General features: G+C 32.9%; 1 protein-coding gene across 1 annotated transcript in view; it reads left to right on the top strand.

Annotated features, from left to right (window-relative positions):
• Nucleotides 1-237: 237 nt before the first annotated feature.
• LOC126881131 (forkhead box protein N2-like) overlaps nucleotides 238-18,050 on the top strand; it is a 70,789-nt gene continuing 52,976 nt past the window's right edge. Inside the window, exon 1 of the mRNA XM_050645192.1 lies at nucleotides 238-378. The gene's annotated coding sequence lies outside the window, so the exon portion shown is untranslated. The remainder of the gene's footprint in view (nucleotides 379-18,050) is intronic.

Raw genomic sequence — 18,050 nt, forward strand, 5'->3', positions numbered from 1 at the left:
TTAAGATATGTATTTAAAATTTGTATGTGCAAATTACAATTCGACTCACCACAGAGTGCCACAGAGCACGTATAAAATCGACTTACAAAGAAAAGTGATTTTCTTAAAATTGCCTGATGACTGTCAATATGCTGCCAACCGTACCGTATTCAATTTGTTTATAAATGCTGACGTTCTTTCTCTATCTCTCTTAACTAGTGTAAAGTTGTATATATCTTCCCTTGTTGTCAACAGTTTAGAGTTTCAATTTTTGTAAACGAAAATAATATCTACGTCACGTCATCTGTCTGGGTGTCATGTGTTGTTAGCAACTTTGGTATTATGATTTTTCATGCTTTTAACAGAGTTTTTGTGTAGTGTTAAGTTATTTAATAAAAGGTAATACTTTATTTCAAACGAAATATAATGTTGGATGTAAATTACAACTTTTCCTATTTTTTCTATAGCCCACCCTTGACAAGAGCACGTTTTCGAAATGAAATTTGACCTATATTTATTTAAGAATAAACTATCTTTTTATACATCTTTCATAATGTACAATGTTTTAAACAATCAATCAACCTACTGGAATCTTCAGGAACGTTTTAATTCCAGTTGGACTATTTTAATCTTTCAAACTTATGCAACATTATCACATGCTGTATCTACATTCCTACATCTTGATCTTCTTAAAACGTTAGACCTTGTTTAAAACGCAGATAGTTAGCGCTTCAGAGATAATGACGGGTTCATTTGTTTTATTTTTTCATTTACAACGTAAACTGTTTTTAGTATTTCTATAATTACTCAATGATCTTAAAATAATCTCAAAGTCTTCCTTCTTGTTTTTATTTCAACAAATACTTTCATTTGATGGATTCCTATGTTGCATTTTTGTATTGCAAGAGTAACTTATAAAAATATAAGTGTTATTAAATGTGAATCCACAAGGATTCTTGAATAATTGAGTTTCATTATTAAATAAGTACACAATTCCCCACAAAAGTGTTAAATAGTGTAAATGTTTGGTATTGTTAACTTAAAGCCTTGACCATCCATATATTTGCTGAAAAATTAAATCATTATGTCATTCTTTATATTACTGTAATTTCTTTTTTTCTGTTAAAATATTTAGTCAGTTTGATAATAACACAAATAAACTTTTGATTTTCTATTTCTATAGGTATTTATAAGTGAAATAATAATATTATTAAGGTGTCAACAATATACATACAATATTGTTGATAATTGAAATTCAGTAACATCAGCAAAACTTTTATTTATAAATACTTTTTATACACAAACTGTCATCAATTTGTTGTCAAAACCTACAATCTACACAGTGTTGCCAATTACAAATTTTCTGTAATATTCATGTCAAATCCTTACTTAAAAGGATGTAATTGCGAATTAACCTGAAACGTAGCCCAAGTGAATTATTTTTGGTATTAGGGCCAAAAAATTCACTCATTTAATTCAGTGAAAGTACTGCTGTGTTTTGAATCAGCAAACAGTACTTCCTGTAATCTTTTCTGTTTAGCTACAATTCTTTCCTTTCATATTGAAAAACTGACACTATTCTTTACTTCCTCTTAAGCTAGAATGTTAATAGGACAACATAACGCCATAGGTAAAGACTTTTGTCTCAAGTGGGTAAGGTTTAAGGGGGGTAGGTAACTCCCAAGCATTGTGCACACATCAGAAATGCTACCAACAGTAATAACCAGTTTAACAGGTTGATTGCTGACTATCCGATCGGAGTGTGCTAGCCTTGATGATGCCAGCTACTCCGGACGGAGTATAGATCACATAATCGAAGTAAGGCTCACAGAGTAGCCGGAGTTACCGAAGGAGGCTGTTTTGTCCATCGGCAATCAAACTGTTAATAGAAAGGAATTTTATAGTGTAATTTAATATTAGCCATATTAAAGTAAAGTAAATACCAAAGTTCTGGGGTCTGATTGGTAGGACATTCTAGTAAATTATGATTTAAGCCTCCAACTTCACTATATTCACAATAATAATTATCTTTAACTTGTGCACATAATAGGCGTCATATGCACAACATTCGTTTACAGCAAAAAATCAAGTTAGCGCCCAGGTGGTGTTAGGCATATTTTGTCAGCAATGAAAGGCTTAATAAACATTTACGGCCAGTTTCACAATCTGTGGTTAACCCTAGTTGTCAACTGACCTTTACCCATAGTCTAACTGACAGTTGCTATTTCACAACCACAGATTCAGTTATGATCAGTTGACCATAAGTTTTGTTTTATTTTTCTTATGTTGGTAGGAAATTCTGGACAATGATCAGCAGAAATAACATTTTTATGGAGAATTATCAGCTTATATACAGTCGGAAAAATGAAAGAATACTCATGAACGAACATATAAAACACACGCTGTATTTTCCTGTCACCATGTCAGAAAGAAAATTGTCCAGTGCAAGTACATGTAATAATAATTATTACATGTACTTACGCTGGCCAATTTTTTGTGTGACACGGTGACAGGAAAATACAGCGTGTTTTATATGTTCGTTCATGGGTATTCTTTCATTTTTCCTACTGTATGAAACATTGATTGGTATAGATGAGTTATGACTGATTTTTATTACAATAAATTAGAATTGATATTAGAATAAAAATAGTTGTTTTATATTAGAGTTTATATAGAAATAGAGAGTTTATTTTGCAGATTCAGGAAAAATAAATGTGTGTATATGGGTGGTTGGGGGTATTCATTGCTAGACCTGTGGTTTCATTTACATAATCATATTTGATGTTGATTATTGCTTTAAAAATACATATTTTTTTAAGATACTTTCTACAGGATTGACAAAATTTGATATCTGATGGTCGCATCTTAGATCTTGGACCATATAAATTATTATGAAGTATATTTTTTCGTAAGATTAATAAATTAAGAAAGTTTCCCATATGTGGCTAACTAAAGTACACACACTGTATATTACTTCACATTATAAATTTTAAATTTTGTTTGGGAATATTTGTTTCAAGGTCTTTCACCAGAATCGTTAAAATTAAATTGTTAACATAAAAATATGTAGCAAACAAAGAGACTATGTGTAATATTAATAATTACCCCAGGAAGCTAATCATTTAAATATCCAAAAATTACTGGCCACTGAAATGTTAATAGCATTTATTTACATAAATTCATAGGTATCTAATTAATTAATAATTTACTTATCTATACTCTGTAACTCTGTCCTGTCAACAAAACTGAATTCGAAATTAGGTTACGATATTCTGGTCAAGATCTAAACCATCACTTGACCCACAGTCTAACTTCTAGTTAAAATTTTTGTCAGTTAACCACAACTCAGCCCCGACCTTATATTGTGAAACACATATTTTAGGGTAACCAGTGGTTATCTCTAAACCACAAGTTAACTTTACTTTGTGAAACCATCCGTTAGTTGTGGATTATTCCCTTTTATATTTTAAGGGTAATTTACCAGGTTCTACTAACAGGGATTGAAGTGCTCTAGACTTTATATAACCCAAAATTATGCTTACAATTTTGTAGTGCATTTGGTTCATTTTTTAACACCTTGGCTGCATTACGAGACAAATAGACCTCATATTAGATTAACAGTTGGCTGGGTCGACTTTGTAGTAGTGCACAGTGGCAAATGGGGTATAAGGTACATATGGTGGGCTTACAACCAAAAGGCACTAAGTCAGAATTTTAACTTTTGAGATAAATGTATTTGAAAGTTTGAATACTAATGATAATTCATACAGACATAATAAGCTATGTGAAATCATCATCATCATCAACCCGTACGCGTCCACTGCTGGATATAGGTCTCCCTCAGCTCTTTCCATCTTTCTCTGTTTTGTGCGGCTTGCATCCAGTTGCCGACAATATGTTTCAGATCGTCAGCCCATCTGGTTGGTGGTCGTCCTCTGCTCCGTAGTGCTTCTTCTCGTGGCCTCCACTCGACAATACGTTTTGTCCATCAGTTGTCTGACAATCTGGCGACGTGTCCTGCCCAATTCCACTTAAGCGATGCGATTCTTTCGACGGCATCCGCTGTTTTTGTTCTACGACGTATTTCTTCCTTTGGGATTCGGTCCCTCAGGGAGACACCCAACATCTGGCGCTCCATAGCCCTTTGAGTTATGCGAATCTTGTTCACTACCTTTTTTGTGAGTGTTAATGTTTCCGCTCCATAAGTGAGTACAGGCAATACACACTGGTCAAAGATTTTCCTTTTCAGGCATATGGGTAAGTCCGATTTAAATGCATAGCTCAGTTTACCAAACGCTGCCCAGGCTAATCCTATGCGACGTGGGAGCTCGCACGTCTGGTTATCTCTTCCCAATCGAATTTCATGTCCCAAGTACTTATAAGATGCAGTCTGCTCAATATTCATTCCAGATACAATTCCAGAACAATATTACGATTTAGCACCAGATTAGTCATTATTTGTGTCTTGTTGATGTTAATCTTTAGTCCGACCTCTAAGGAAGCGTGATATAACTTGTTCAACATTATTATTGCATCATCCATACGATCGGCTATAAGGACGATGTCATCTGCGAATCTCAAATGACTGAGCTTCTCTCCATTTATGTTGATACCATATTCGTTCAGATCTGCCTTCTTAAAACAGTGTTCCAAAAGGGTTGTGAACAGCTTTGGTGAGATGGTATCTCCTTGCCGTACTCCTCGCTGTATACAGAATTTATTTGTTTGTTGATCAGATAGTCTTATGCTAGCCGTTGCGTTGTGGTAGATATATTTTATCATGTTAGTATAGCGATAATCTATTCGGCATTCTGTCAATGCTTTTAACATTTTCTGCTGGTTTATATTACCAGTAAGTGGTCGTTAGTGCTGTATCTGGATCTGAAGCCAGCTTGTTCTCTAGGCTGATAGAAGTCTAACTTAGCCTCCAGTCTCTTTTTGATAATTTTTGTGAAAAGTTTATATATGTGTGATAGCAGACTGATAGGACGGTAGTTTTTTAGATCTGTTATGTCACCTTTCTTGTGCAATAAAACAATGACTGCATTGTTCCATTGAGAAGGCGTTTTTCCTTGGTAAATGCATTCGGTGAAAAGTTTGGCCAAAACCTGGATAATTTTATTTCCACCTTGTTTGATTGCCTCGATCACTACTCCGTCATCGCCAGGGGATTTATTATTTTTCATTTCTGAAAGTGTCTTTTTAACTTCGTATGGTGTTACTTCTGGCATTAATTCTGATCCCTGGTTTGTGATTTTGGACAGGAGCTGATCTTGCCTTGCGTTGGTGCTCTCATACATTTTGCGATAAAACGATTCGACAACCTTAAGGATTTCGGTTCTATCCGTAGCAATGCTGTTGTCTTTATTTCTTATTCTGTACATATTTTTGTTGCCAATGTTATTCGTATTTCGCCGCAAAACTTTTAAACTTTTGTTTTTTTGAATTATTTGAGTTATTTCTCTTGTATTGTTTTCTCTTATGTCTTTTCGGATTGACCGGTGGATATCTTTATTTAATTTCTTCAGTGTTGTGTAGTTGGAGTCGTATTTTTCCGTCAGTTGTCTTCTTTTACTTATTAACTCTTTGGTATTTTGGCTTAATTTTTCTTTATGGGTCACGACCGTCGGGCAGCACTCCCTTTCGGTTTCTTTAAGTGCCTCCGTTATGAGATTATTTGCTAGTTCGATGTCTTCTATTTCGTTTTCTAAGTCTTGTATATGTCTGGTTAGTATATCTTCATAGAGGTCGTTGTTTTCTGGGGGAATCCATTTCTTCTTTCGTGTTTTGAAGATCATCTTTGTTCTTTCCAAGTTGACATTTAATTGTATCCTTGCTCGGATTAATCTGTGGTCGCTTCCTATCGAAAATTTGTTAAGTACTTCAATATCTTTAATTATTTCTTTTCTGTTCGTTACGATAAAATCTATCTCATTTTTGACACTGCCATCTGGGCTTATCCATGTCCATTTACGCTGAGGCTTTTTATCGAAAAAAGAGTTCATCACGGATAAATTTTCCTGGTGTAAGAAGTTAAGCAGTCTTTGCCCTCGTTCATTTCTTTCGCCGTAGCCATACTTGCCCATTGCTACTTCTGCATCATCTTGTTTAAAGCCCATTTACGCGTTAAAGTCGCCCATAACTATTGTGTAGTATGCTGGTGTAGTATGTAATGCTGTTTGTAGGTCGTCATAAAATATTTCAGTTTCTTCATCCGAGTGGCTAGTCGTTGGAGCATATGTCTGGATTATCTTAAGGTTATATCTTGCATCTTGTATCTATTTGAAATACTCTTAGAATAATCTTCAAGTATTTAATATTTCAAATAACTTATTATGTCTGTATGAATTATGATTAGTTAGTATTCAAACTTTCAAATTTATTTATCTCAAAAGTTAAAATTCTGACTTAGTGCCTTTTGGTTGTAAGCCCCATATATTATATGCCTCGTAACGCACTCATCATAAGTTTATAAATATCTCTAAACGCAGCCAAGGTGTTAATAAGTATTTTGAATAACGAGAGATTATTTGGCACCCATAATCTAGATTCTAGATGACTTAAAACCAGTGCTTCATAATAATCCCAGAGTTTTCACACAGAGCACACATCACTTCTAGTAGAGTATTCCATTTAAGATTCTTTAGTATTTGTGGGAACGAATTCTAGATTAAAGCAGTTGACTAATTTGCCCAATATAGACACCTTCAGGTTGGTGAAAAATTTATTTAAAAGATTGTTGCCTTTATGAATCACTGTTATGTTATGTTTGGCTAAAAGATACATTAGTTGTTCGGTTAAACCTGTTATATATCAAAAAGTTGTATACATTGTCTTGGTATTGTTGCTTTTGTTGTTATTGGTGTTCTTGTAAAATTTATTTACTCTTGATTTGAATACCATTTTGATTAGATGTTCGGGATATGCATTACTTAGGAGAGTATTTTTTGCTTTTTGCAGTTGGTCTGCATTCTGGATCTGTTATGTCTGGATCTGGATAGTGTTATAGATCTATCAGCAAGGCCTGTTAATTGCATGTCTTCTAAATATTTCATGATAGATTGAAGACAGTACAAGTATGAGCACTTGAGCACCACTTGTTTATGGTAACTAATGCCTGGTTGCACCAACAGATCTTAATCTTAAGATGTCCCATAGGCACAGCTTACGAAGCATACTCATTGCACCATTGAGTCTTAGATCAATTTTTAGCTTGCCACAATGGATTGCATCTTAAACTTTGTCTCAGTAAAGACTTAGATGCTGTTAAGTCTGCTTTGATAAGAATCAACAATTAAGGTGCAACATAAGTGAGACTTAAAGTTGCCCTATCTCTAAGCTAAGCTTGTCTAAGCTGGAGCTTAAGATTTGTTGGTGCAACCAGGCATTAGATGTCTGTGAATTAAGGAGAAATATATGTTTCCTCTCTATGCTATGTTTAGATATTGTCTAAATTGTCCCAATATGGTTATTGCTGGTAATTTTTTTACAAAGATACAAAATATAAAACTAAATATTTTTACAATGGGTTTTTTGTAGTGTTAAGTTGTGATGATAAAAAAAAGAGAAAAGGAAAAGCAAAAAAAAAGAAAAAAGCAAGAAAAGAAAAAGAAAAAAACTAAGAAGATGTAAACATCCGAGATGTTGAATCGGGTTTATGTCTTAGCGTAGTAAAGAAAAACAATTAATAAAAATAATAATAAAAAAATAATAAAAAAAAACAAATTAGAAATATAAAAAAATACAAAAAAATAAAAATTTACAAAAAAATATTTACAACCAAAACAGTGTATTATTTAGATAATAATTGTAATATGTGTGTTTCTTATGTATTTAGAGTTAGAAATACAGAAAAAAATTCCTCTGAAAAAACAAATTTGTTTGTTTTTAAAATAACAAAATATCTGGCTAAATGGCTCGGCCAAGGCCATAAAATTCACAAAAAAAAGTTGTGATGATCGTGAGACCTTGATTTTATCGGAATCATCTATTGATAGTTGAGTTTGGTCCTTGTTCTTAAAAAATATATGGGACATTGGTAGTCATTGTCAGAGCAGATGGCAGAGAGATCTGAATGGAAGGACATAGCCAGACAGGCAAAAACCCATCCAGGGTTATGATGCCAAAAGAAGAAGAAAATGTCATTGGCATATAGTAATTGACACCGTAATGTAATAACTTAATTGAATTTGTATACATTGAAAGAGATTAGGATAAGGGCTTTAATGATAAACGGATCACACTTGTGGAACTCCACAAAGTGATATGCTGACACAGTAATTGGCTTTGATCAATTCCATTCTGTCCATGGACATTCTAATCAATATGACACCCCTTTTTTACGACACCTCTGTTTCCTATATAAAATTATCAGTAATCCAAAAACGAATTTAATTTAAGAAGCAAATAATATCAAAATGTGTACATAAAAATTTTATTCATTAATATACTGCCCTCCTAAGCCAAACGGGCGTATCTCAAATTTTTGTTATTTTCTGTTCTTTTCACTTTAGTGTTGCTATGTACTAAGCGGAACATAGTACTAAGCGAAAAAGCCGTATCTCTACTTGAAACAGGCTAAAAACGCTAAAAAAACGCACATCTCAATAAATTGTTCAGATCGTAAGCCAAAAAGTCATATCTCAAGTTACTTAGCAAAAAAGGCCTTTCTGTGAGTTAAGGCACTTTGTTTTAGAAACAGGTAACCTGAAATAACAACTTTCCTTAGCGAATATGACCTATATCTGAGATATGCCTAATTCGCTAAGGATTGTAACATGTGCCAGATGGCGAGGTGAGCGCGAGAGTACCTAATTCAGCTTCTGATTCATTTTCATTTGAGTCTCATGAAAGAAAAAACTCATTTCGTTACACATTGAAAAATGAAAATGGAGAATCTGTAATAGTGTGTAAATTTTTTTTATAAGTACTTCGGGCTATGACAAAGTATTCCGGAACATTTTCAAAATCAACAGAAACTCTATAGTTCCTCAAAAAAACTCAAGATATACGAAAGAACCTCACAACAAGATTAATAGCGACCTAATCAAACAGCACATTAAATCTTGTGGACCCTCGATCGCTCATTATCGCAGGGAGCATGCTCCTAATGGTTTATATCTTACCAGCGAATTGAGCTTCACTTGTATGTTTAAAGACTTAAAAAAAATCCTTCTTTTGTGTGTTCATATGAAAAGTATAGAAAAGTAACTGAAGACATGAATATTATATCAATAGTTAAACTTGGCCACGAGGAGTGCGAGTTGTCAGGAATTTAATGAACATGACAAAACCCATGAAAAAGAAAATCTGGATGAGTCATGTGAGAGTTGCACTAAATGGAAAGCGCACAAGGAAAAGTCAAATAAATCAAGAAAATTATACAATGAAGACAAAGAAAAGGAAGAAAATGTAGAGTCTATAGTTTATTGCGTAGACATGGAAAAAGTAATGGTGCTTCCCAGGTTAAAGATGTTTTAATCTGCCATATTTACACATAGAGTATATGTGTACAATGAAACATTTGTAAGTTCCTTGTTCCAAGGTTAATGGAACAATCCTAAAGAAGTTACTATTAAAATTTCACTTACACTAAGTACTATACTGCCCTCCTTAGCCAAAAGGGCGTATCTCAAAAAACCTAAATTTTCGCAATTCGCATTTTTGTTATAGTTTCATCAGCACTCACACTTTTTCAGTATTTTTCAATTTTAACTGCCTTGTGTGTTTTATAATACAATTATATTTAAGATTACTGAATTTTTTAAAATTTGTTAGTATATATAACCAAACAATGAGATAAGCCTTTTTTGCTTAGTATAAGCCATAAATTTCACTAATCGAAAAGGGCATTTCTATCGAAAACAAATCAGTCAGTGTGATACCTTTTTAGTGCTAACACTATTAATTAGTTTTAAGGGAGTTTTCTGAACACTTGAAACTTAAACACATTTACCAAAATAATTAACTTAATAAAGTACAGAGACCAACAATAGGCTGAATTCAATAAAGATTTAATTAAATAACAAAACTTTTTTTATAAAATTGGAAATATTAAACAGCCCTTTTATGTAATGTTTTACACACTCAGTTACAGCAAAAAAACTTTTCCACAAATTAACAGTTCTAATCAGACACTGGAAAATTTTCCCAAAACTTCATCTGTGGTTTTCCTATGATTCCTTTTAGGTTTTTGATTATGTTGTTCTTCTTTTCAGTAGATGTTCTCTTATAAGTTACTTGAGACTTCGGTTTAGGAAAAATGTGGTTTTTTGTGATTTTTGAGTTTAGAAAATTGATTTCCTTGTACTCCTTTTCATCAAAGTCATTTTTGTATTTAATTGACTGTTTACCGCTTGAAAAAAACTACTTCTGACACGTCATGCAGGTACGGTCGTGGTACAATTTTGTTGAGTTGGTATTAAGATGAGAAGTCATCCCAAACAAGAAAGTTTTTTAATTCCATGGCATGAACATCAGTTCCAATTGATGCATTTTTGACTGCGGTCACAAAATTTGTAAAGTCATAATCTCTTCCCCATGCGTGTCATGGACAGCTCCACTCTGTGATGGAACGAATCTGCTAACATAATTGTATGGCCTGGTACAAAATATCTTAAAGCTACTTGTGAAGTATTTGTTTCATCTGAATTTATTAGGTACAACAAAGCAGAAAATAGGGACCAGTTTCTGTTTTGAGATGAACAGTTATCTAACCATATAGTTATGTTTTCCACATCCCTTTTAAACAAAAGAAATTGGTTAAAAGTACTGATTAACTCGTCTTTGGTCCTACCAAACAGGCCATCGTGCCACACAGTAGCAAAAGGTTTGAAATGTTTTTTCTTTTTTCCCACTGGTACAAATGTTTCATTGTACACATATACTCTATGTGTAAATATGGCAGATTAAAACATCTTTAACCTGGGAAGCACCATTACTTTTTCCATGTCTACGCAATAAACTATAGACTTTACATTTTCTTCCTTTTCTTTGTCTTCATTGTATAATTTTCTTGATTTATTTGACTTTTCCTTGTGAGCTTTCCATTTAGTGCAACTCTCACATGACTCATCCAGATTTTCTTTGTCATGGGTTTTGTCATGTTCATTAAATTCCTGACAACTCGCACTCCTCGTGGCCAAGTTTAACTATTGATATAATATTCATGTCTTTAGTTACTTTTCTATACTTTTCATATGAACACACAAAAGAAGGATTTTTTCTTTGAAGTCTTTAAACATACAAGTGAAGCTCAATTCGCTGGTAAGATATAAACGATAAGGAGCATGCTCCCTGCGATAATGAGCGATCGAGGGTCCACAAGATTTAATGTGCTGTTTGATTAGGTCGCTATTAATCTTGTTGTGAGGTTCTTTCGTATATCTTGAGTTTTTTTGAGGAACTATAGAGTTTCTGTTGATTTTGAAAATGTTCCGGAATACTTTGTCATAGCCCGAAGCGCTTATAAAAAAATTTACACACTATTACAGATTCTCCATTTTCATTTTTCAATGTGTAACGAAATGAGTTGTCTCTTTCATGAGACTCAAATGAAAATGAATCAGCTGAGTTAGGTACTCTCGCGCCCACCTCGCCATCTGGCACATGTTACAATCCTTAGCGAATTAGGCATATCTCAGAGATAGGTCATATTCGCTAAGGAAAGTTGTTATTTCAGGTTATCTGTTTCTAAAACAAAGTGCCTTAACTCACAGAAAGGCCTTTTTTGCTAAGTAACTTGAGATATGACTTTTTGGCTTACGATCTGAACAATTTATTGAGATGTGCGTTTTTTTAGCGTTTTTAGCCTGTTTCAAGTTGAGATACGGCTTTTTCGCTTAGTACTATGTTCCGCTTAGTACATAGCAACACTAAAGTGAAAAGAACAGAAAATAACAAAAATTTGAGATACGCCCGTTTGGCTTAGGAGGGCAGTATATTAATGAATAAAATTTTTATGTAATCTTTAAAACACGTTTTGATTACAAGCTACACATTTTGATATTATTTGCTTCTTAAATTAAATTCGTTTTTGGATTACTGATAATTTTATATAGGAAACAGAGGCGTCGTAAAAAGGGGTGTCATATTGTTTTAAAACTCCTTTTTTAAGAAATGATATTCGGGGGAAAGTGATTGTAAATTATGTATTGAAAATACTTTTTAAAATAGTATGATTTTTTCTTTAATATAAAAACATATGCTGCCAAAAATTTACAAATTATTTTCTTCCAAAAAACTGACTCTGTAAAACCTAACGCTATGTATGTAGGAAGTATTCGTGTACGATGACCAAATTTTTCTTTTTCTTTATTCTGTGACCGTTTGTTCTCTCTTTTAAAAATATTCTTTATTTTTATGTATCTGGCCTGTTTGTTACCTTATTTTCAACATGTGTTTGTACATCTAAAGTTTGTTTTTTTTCTATTTGTGTTAATGAAGTCATTCAACAGTGTATCACAGACCGTGGGTAACATTAAACAAATTATAATGTTATTATTTTGCAATGCAGGATAAATCACTTACACATTAAGAAACCAAGTAACATTTTTGTCATAATTTCTCAAGATGAACATTTTTTGCAATTTGGATTCAGAATTAATGAATATTCCAGATCTTCCTTTTTCTTCTTACATTTTTCCAATTTTTCAGTTTACCTGTAAAAGATTTGTTATGGTTAATTTTTATTTTGTAGCTTTATTATTATTTTCATATACTGAATTGCAATGTACCTAATTTCATTTAGGTAGTAGTATTCATATTTCTTTTATATACTGTGTTAGATATCTCGATCTGCAGGAAAATTGTTAATGTGTACATTACAAGTATTTTTATACCTGTTCTGTTTTGAGGCTGTAGTTTGCAAGCAGTTGGATAAGCATCAATTTAATACACTACTATACTGCGTTTCAAATGTTAGAATCAGTATGGTTATATATTGCAAGCGGGTTTGCCATATTTCGCCCATTCTGTGAATTATCATAAATAAATCCTCCTTTTGTATTTCACAGCAGTTAACATCGATAATTCTCTACAAGTACCTGCCTCATACTACCTTTCACGGTCGCTGCCGTGAAGAGCGACAACATTGTCAAGAAAATTCTCGTTTGCATCACATGTCACATGTCTGAAATACGCTGTAGATATTTATATTCTGTTAGCCTCGATTTTGTTTTTGAGTCCCTTTCCCATTATGTCTGTTATATCTGATGTTAGATAGCTTTATTCATTGCCCATAACCTCCAACATTCCTTTGTATTGGCTTTAATTAGAATTTTTTGGGATATGGCATAAATTAGGGCCGTTAAAGTTTTTATTTTTAAATCTCGAATGACTGGAAGTCTTAAATACAGATTCCCCTTATATCTGTCAAAAATACAGTTGCCTACACCACTGAGAATTTGTTTATTTTATAAATGATAAGCTAATGATAACAATTTATTACACAGGTTGTCCTTGATTTATTATCTTGATTAAGTAATATTTGTATATACTAGGTTCTTGTTGTAAGTGTCCCTGTTTATATCAACAATTTCTGATATTAAGGTATATGGAAATACATATTTTAATCAAATAACATAAGGAGAAAATTATAGTCTTGTTTCATCTTTTTATAAGGTTAGTGATTTTTCAATATCCATGTGTTACTAAGGTTTGATTGTTTATAATAGTAATTGGAGTGAAGAATTACAAAGAATGATGGAAGAACTAGATAGATAATCGACAAAGAACATGAATTACAGTAAAACAAAAACCATGACCAATCAACAAGATGAACTAATAATTACAGTGGCACAAACAAGAATAGAACAGGTAAAAGAGTATATATATATCTAGGACAAATCACTAGATTAAATAAAGAAAATCAAACCGAAGAAATAAAGAGAAGAATAAGATTGGCCTGGGCATCATTCGGAAAACTGTCTTATATTTTAAAGAACAGAAAATACTCGCAATACCTAAAAACAACAGTCTTCAATCAATGTATACTCCCTGTTTTAATATATGGCTCTCAGACATGGACGTTTACAAAAGAAAATATGGAAAAAATAGCAAAGACAGAAAGATCCATGGAAAAACAAATGCAGAACATTAAACTATCAGACAGGAAAATAAACGAACGGATCCGCAACAAAACAAAAGTGAAAGATGTCTCAACCCAAGTAGCAAAGCTTAAATGGAAGTTTGCCGGACACACCCTACGGCAGAAGGATGAAAGATGGACTAAGATGAATGTACCGGGTGGCCAACTAAGAACGGCCGTCGGCTATATCTCAGAAACGGATTATGTCAGAGCTTCGGGATAAAAAATTTTATGACAAAAGTGACCTCGAGAAAAGCCTGGAAATTATTTTTAGAATTGTAGGTCTACCGCTAGATGGCGCAATTTAAACAGAAAAATTTAAAAAGGAAAATTTGACAAAATTTTACCAATTAACAGGCATTCAAAATACGATCATCTTATTCTTCATAAAATTATGCGTATATTTTGTAATACAAGTTTTGGTCAATCTTTTAAAATAAGAGGTAGGGGAGAGTGGGAACCTTGTTACGGAAAAGTGCTTGTAAGTCCGGTTCTGCTTAACCGATCTTTACAAATTTGGTCTTGTTGTAAACAGCTCTTTACTGGCAATGTAGGAGTTATAATGTCGAAGCAACCTAATATGTTTGGTACCTGCTAGAGGGCGCTATTTAATTTTTATTTTAAATCTAGTTTTCCTTGAAAAATATTAAATAGAAACATACCGTTTTATTATCAGATTATAAAAGAAGAATAAATTAGCAATAAAATACCGAAAACAGCATGTCGATATCTTCTTCCAATCCGGAGATATCTTAAAAAACGTGTTAAATGGGAGAAACTTTTATGCATATTCTAATTTCGACTTATTATGTTACTATATTATTAGGTAAGTAGGTATATTGTACCACCATTTATCTTATGAATCAAGGACTGATGAAAAGTATTAGGAAACTATTACCTAAGTCGATTAATCAGTAACAGTCAAATTATTACACTTCAGTAATAAGTATAAAATAAATTGCCCTTTACATACCTACAAGCAAGGCTATGATTAACAAATGAATATCGCTTCTAATGTCAAAACTTTTAATGGCGTTGTAATTGTGTCTATTGTTTATGTTGTTACCTTTTTAATTAATTACATTCGTTAATATAAATATAAAAATATGATTATTACAAATGAAGAAGCTTTTGACATGTTGGCAGTTTATTTTGAATGTATGAGAAATGCCACTGTTGCTGCTAGAGTATATGCACAGCAGTATCCCAACAGACGACATCACGGTAGACGAGTTTTTATTCGAATCGCACAACGTTTACGTACGACAGGAAGTGTGCATTTACCTTTGCATCGAAGACGTCGTATAGGTCGCACTGAGGAAAATGTAATAAACGTTTTAGCGTTTATAAATGTAAACCCCCATTTAAGCACAAGAGCTATCGCCAGAAGTTTGGGAATAAGTCGAACCACTGTCCAAAATATTTTAAGAGACCACAGGTAACTTTAGTAAATCATATTCGTTTACTTTATTCGCAATTAGAATACGCCATAATTTTTATAGTTCATCCAATATTTGAATGATAGTTTGTAAATATTTATATTTTCCACATTTTGCAAAATTTTAATTATCTCAAAATTTACTATTTTAGATTGCATCCATATCACCTTGTCCTACACCAACATTTAAATGCTGAAGATTTCGATACCAGGCTGGATTATTGTAACTGGCTACTAAATATGATAGACGACAACCCCGAATTACTTTCAAGTATTATGTGGTCAGATGAGGCTACATTTCGTAGTGATGGCCATGTAAATCGCCATAATATGCATTACTGGTCTGAAACGAATCCCCATTGGATGCAGGAGGTTCGGCATCAGGGTCGTTGGTCTGTTAATGTATGGTGCGGTATTCTAGGTGGACAAATAATTGGACCATATTTTTTTAATGAAAATTTGAATGGAGAAAATTATTTAGATTTTCTAATGAACCAATTGCCACTACTTTTAGAAGACGTACCATTAGCAACTCGTCGAGACATGATTTTTCAGCATGATGGGTGCCCAGCACATTACTATAGAGGTGTTCGGAATTTCTTAGACCAAACCTATCCTGATAGGTGGATAGGACGTGGAAGCCTATTTGCTTGGCCAGCAAGGTCCCCCGACCTAACGTGTTTGGATTTTTATTTGTGGGGAAGAATAAAAGAGATAGTTTTTATTAATAGACCTACGACAAGGGATAATATGATTCAAAGAATACGAGATGCAATACAAAGCATCCCAGTAGCAGAAATTGAAGCTTCCGTTTTATCCACTCGTCGGAGACTTTTGTCTTGTATTGCAAATGATGGACAACATTTTGAGCACCTTGGGCGCCATTAGTCTTAGTTTTTTCTCAGTAATTACTATTTTGGAATTTACTTAGGTACTTAGTTTGTGTATTATTGGTAGTAGGTAAGTATAAATTTTAATTTATGTAGTTAAAAGCCAATTGTATCTGAGCATTTTTTTTTATAATTTATGATTTACAATGTATTGTTATTGTAAATTAATGTAATTTGTAAGACCTATGCAATTATTAGTTAAGTTAGTGGGTTTATAACTACTGTTAAGTTAAGCATAAAAGTTTCTCCCATTTAACACGTTTTTTAAGATATCTCCGGATTGGAAGAAGATATCGACATGCTGTTTTCGGTATTTTATTGCTAATTTATTCTTCTTTTATAATCTGATAATAAAACGGTATGTTTCTATTTAATATTTTTCAAGGAAAACTAGATTTAAAATAAAAATTAAATAGCGCCCTCTAGCAGGTACCAAACATATTAGGTTGCTTCGACATTATAACTCCTACATTGCCAGTAAAGAGCTGTTTACAACAAGACCAAATTTGTAAAGATCGGTTAAGCAGAACCGGACTTACAAGCACTTTTCCGTAACAAGGTTCCCACTCTCCCCTACCTCTTATTTTAAAAGATTGACCAAAACTTGTATTACAAAATATACGCATAATTTTATGAAGAATAAGATGATCGTATTTTGAATGCCTGTTAATTGGTAAAATTTTGTCAAATTTTCCTTTTTAAATTTTTCTGTTTAAATTGCGCCATCTAGCGGTAGACCTACAATTCTAAAAATAATTTCCAGGCTTTTCTCGAGGTCACTTTTGTCATAAAATTTTTTATCCCGAAGCTCTGACATAATCCGTTTCTGAGATATAGCCGACGGCCGTTCTTAGTTGGCCACCCGGTACATTGGAGACCGTGGAACCACAAACGAAAAAGGGGAAGGCCACAGATGCGATGGTCAGATGACCTGAAGAAACACACTGGGTCAAAATGGATGCAAATTGCCCAAGATAGAGAGGCATGGAAGAAGGAAGAGGAGGCCTATATCCAAGGATGGATGTTTAGGACTGATTAGATAGATATAATAGTAATTGGATGGTCATTTAACATAAAAAACATTCATAAGAGATTTTATGTAGATATTTTATATTTACTATTTTAAGATAAAATCTTAAGACAAAGATACAAGACATGTTAGAAAGTCATATTCATACGTTAATGACTAATTCGAGATAATATATGATATTATATGAATAATTATATATCTATCATATAATATATATGAAGGTTGTATAATTTTTTAACGAAGGCAAAAGAAGAAAAGCATCCAAACTAGTTTTTCTCTCTTGTATCTTCTATCAGTTCAACTTGAATACATATTATATAAATACTACATTTTTCTAAAAATTACATCATTTATTGCCATTATTTTTGATAACACATGTATTTACTTAGTATTCATTTTTCTATTTTATTTTTATTGTATATAGTGCTAGTCAAAAAATCCCCCCCCCCCTCGTATCTTTTGAACAATTATACTTATAATCAAATTTGAGGGAGGAAATAAACGGATGTAAGCTTCTCAAATAGTCATAACAGGTGACGTAATAGTGACAGGTGACGTTACAGAGCCACTTTGACCGATAATTTTAAATGGGACCTTACGGCAAGTGATATCTTGTTTGAAATGTAT

The sequence above is a fragment of the Diabrotica virgifera genome, chromosome 3 (genome assembly GCF_917563875.1).
Source record: "Diabrotica virgifera virgifera chromosome 3, PGI_DIABVI_V3a".
NCBI classification, from domain to species: Eukaryota; Metazoa; Arthropoda; class Insecta; order Coleoptera; family Chrysomelidae; genus Diabrotica; species Diabrotica virgifera.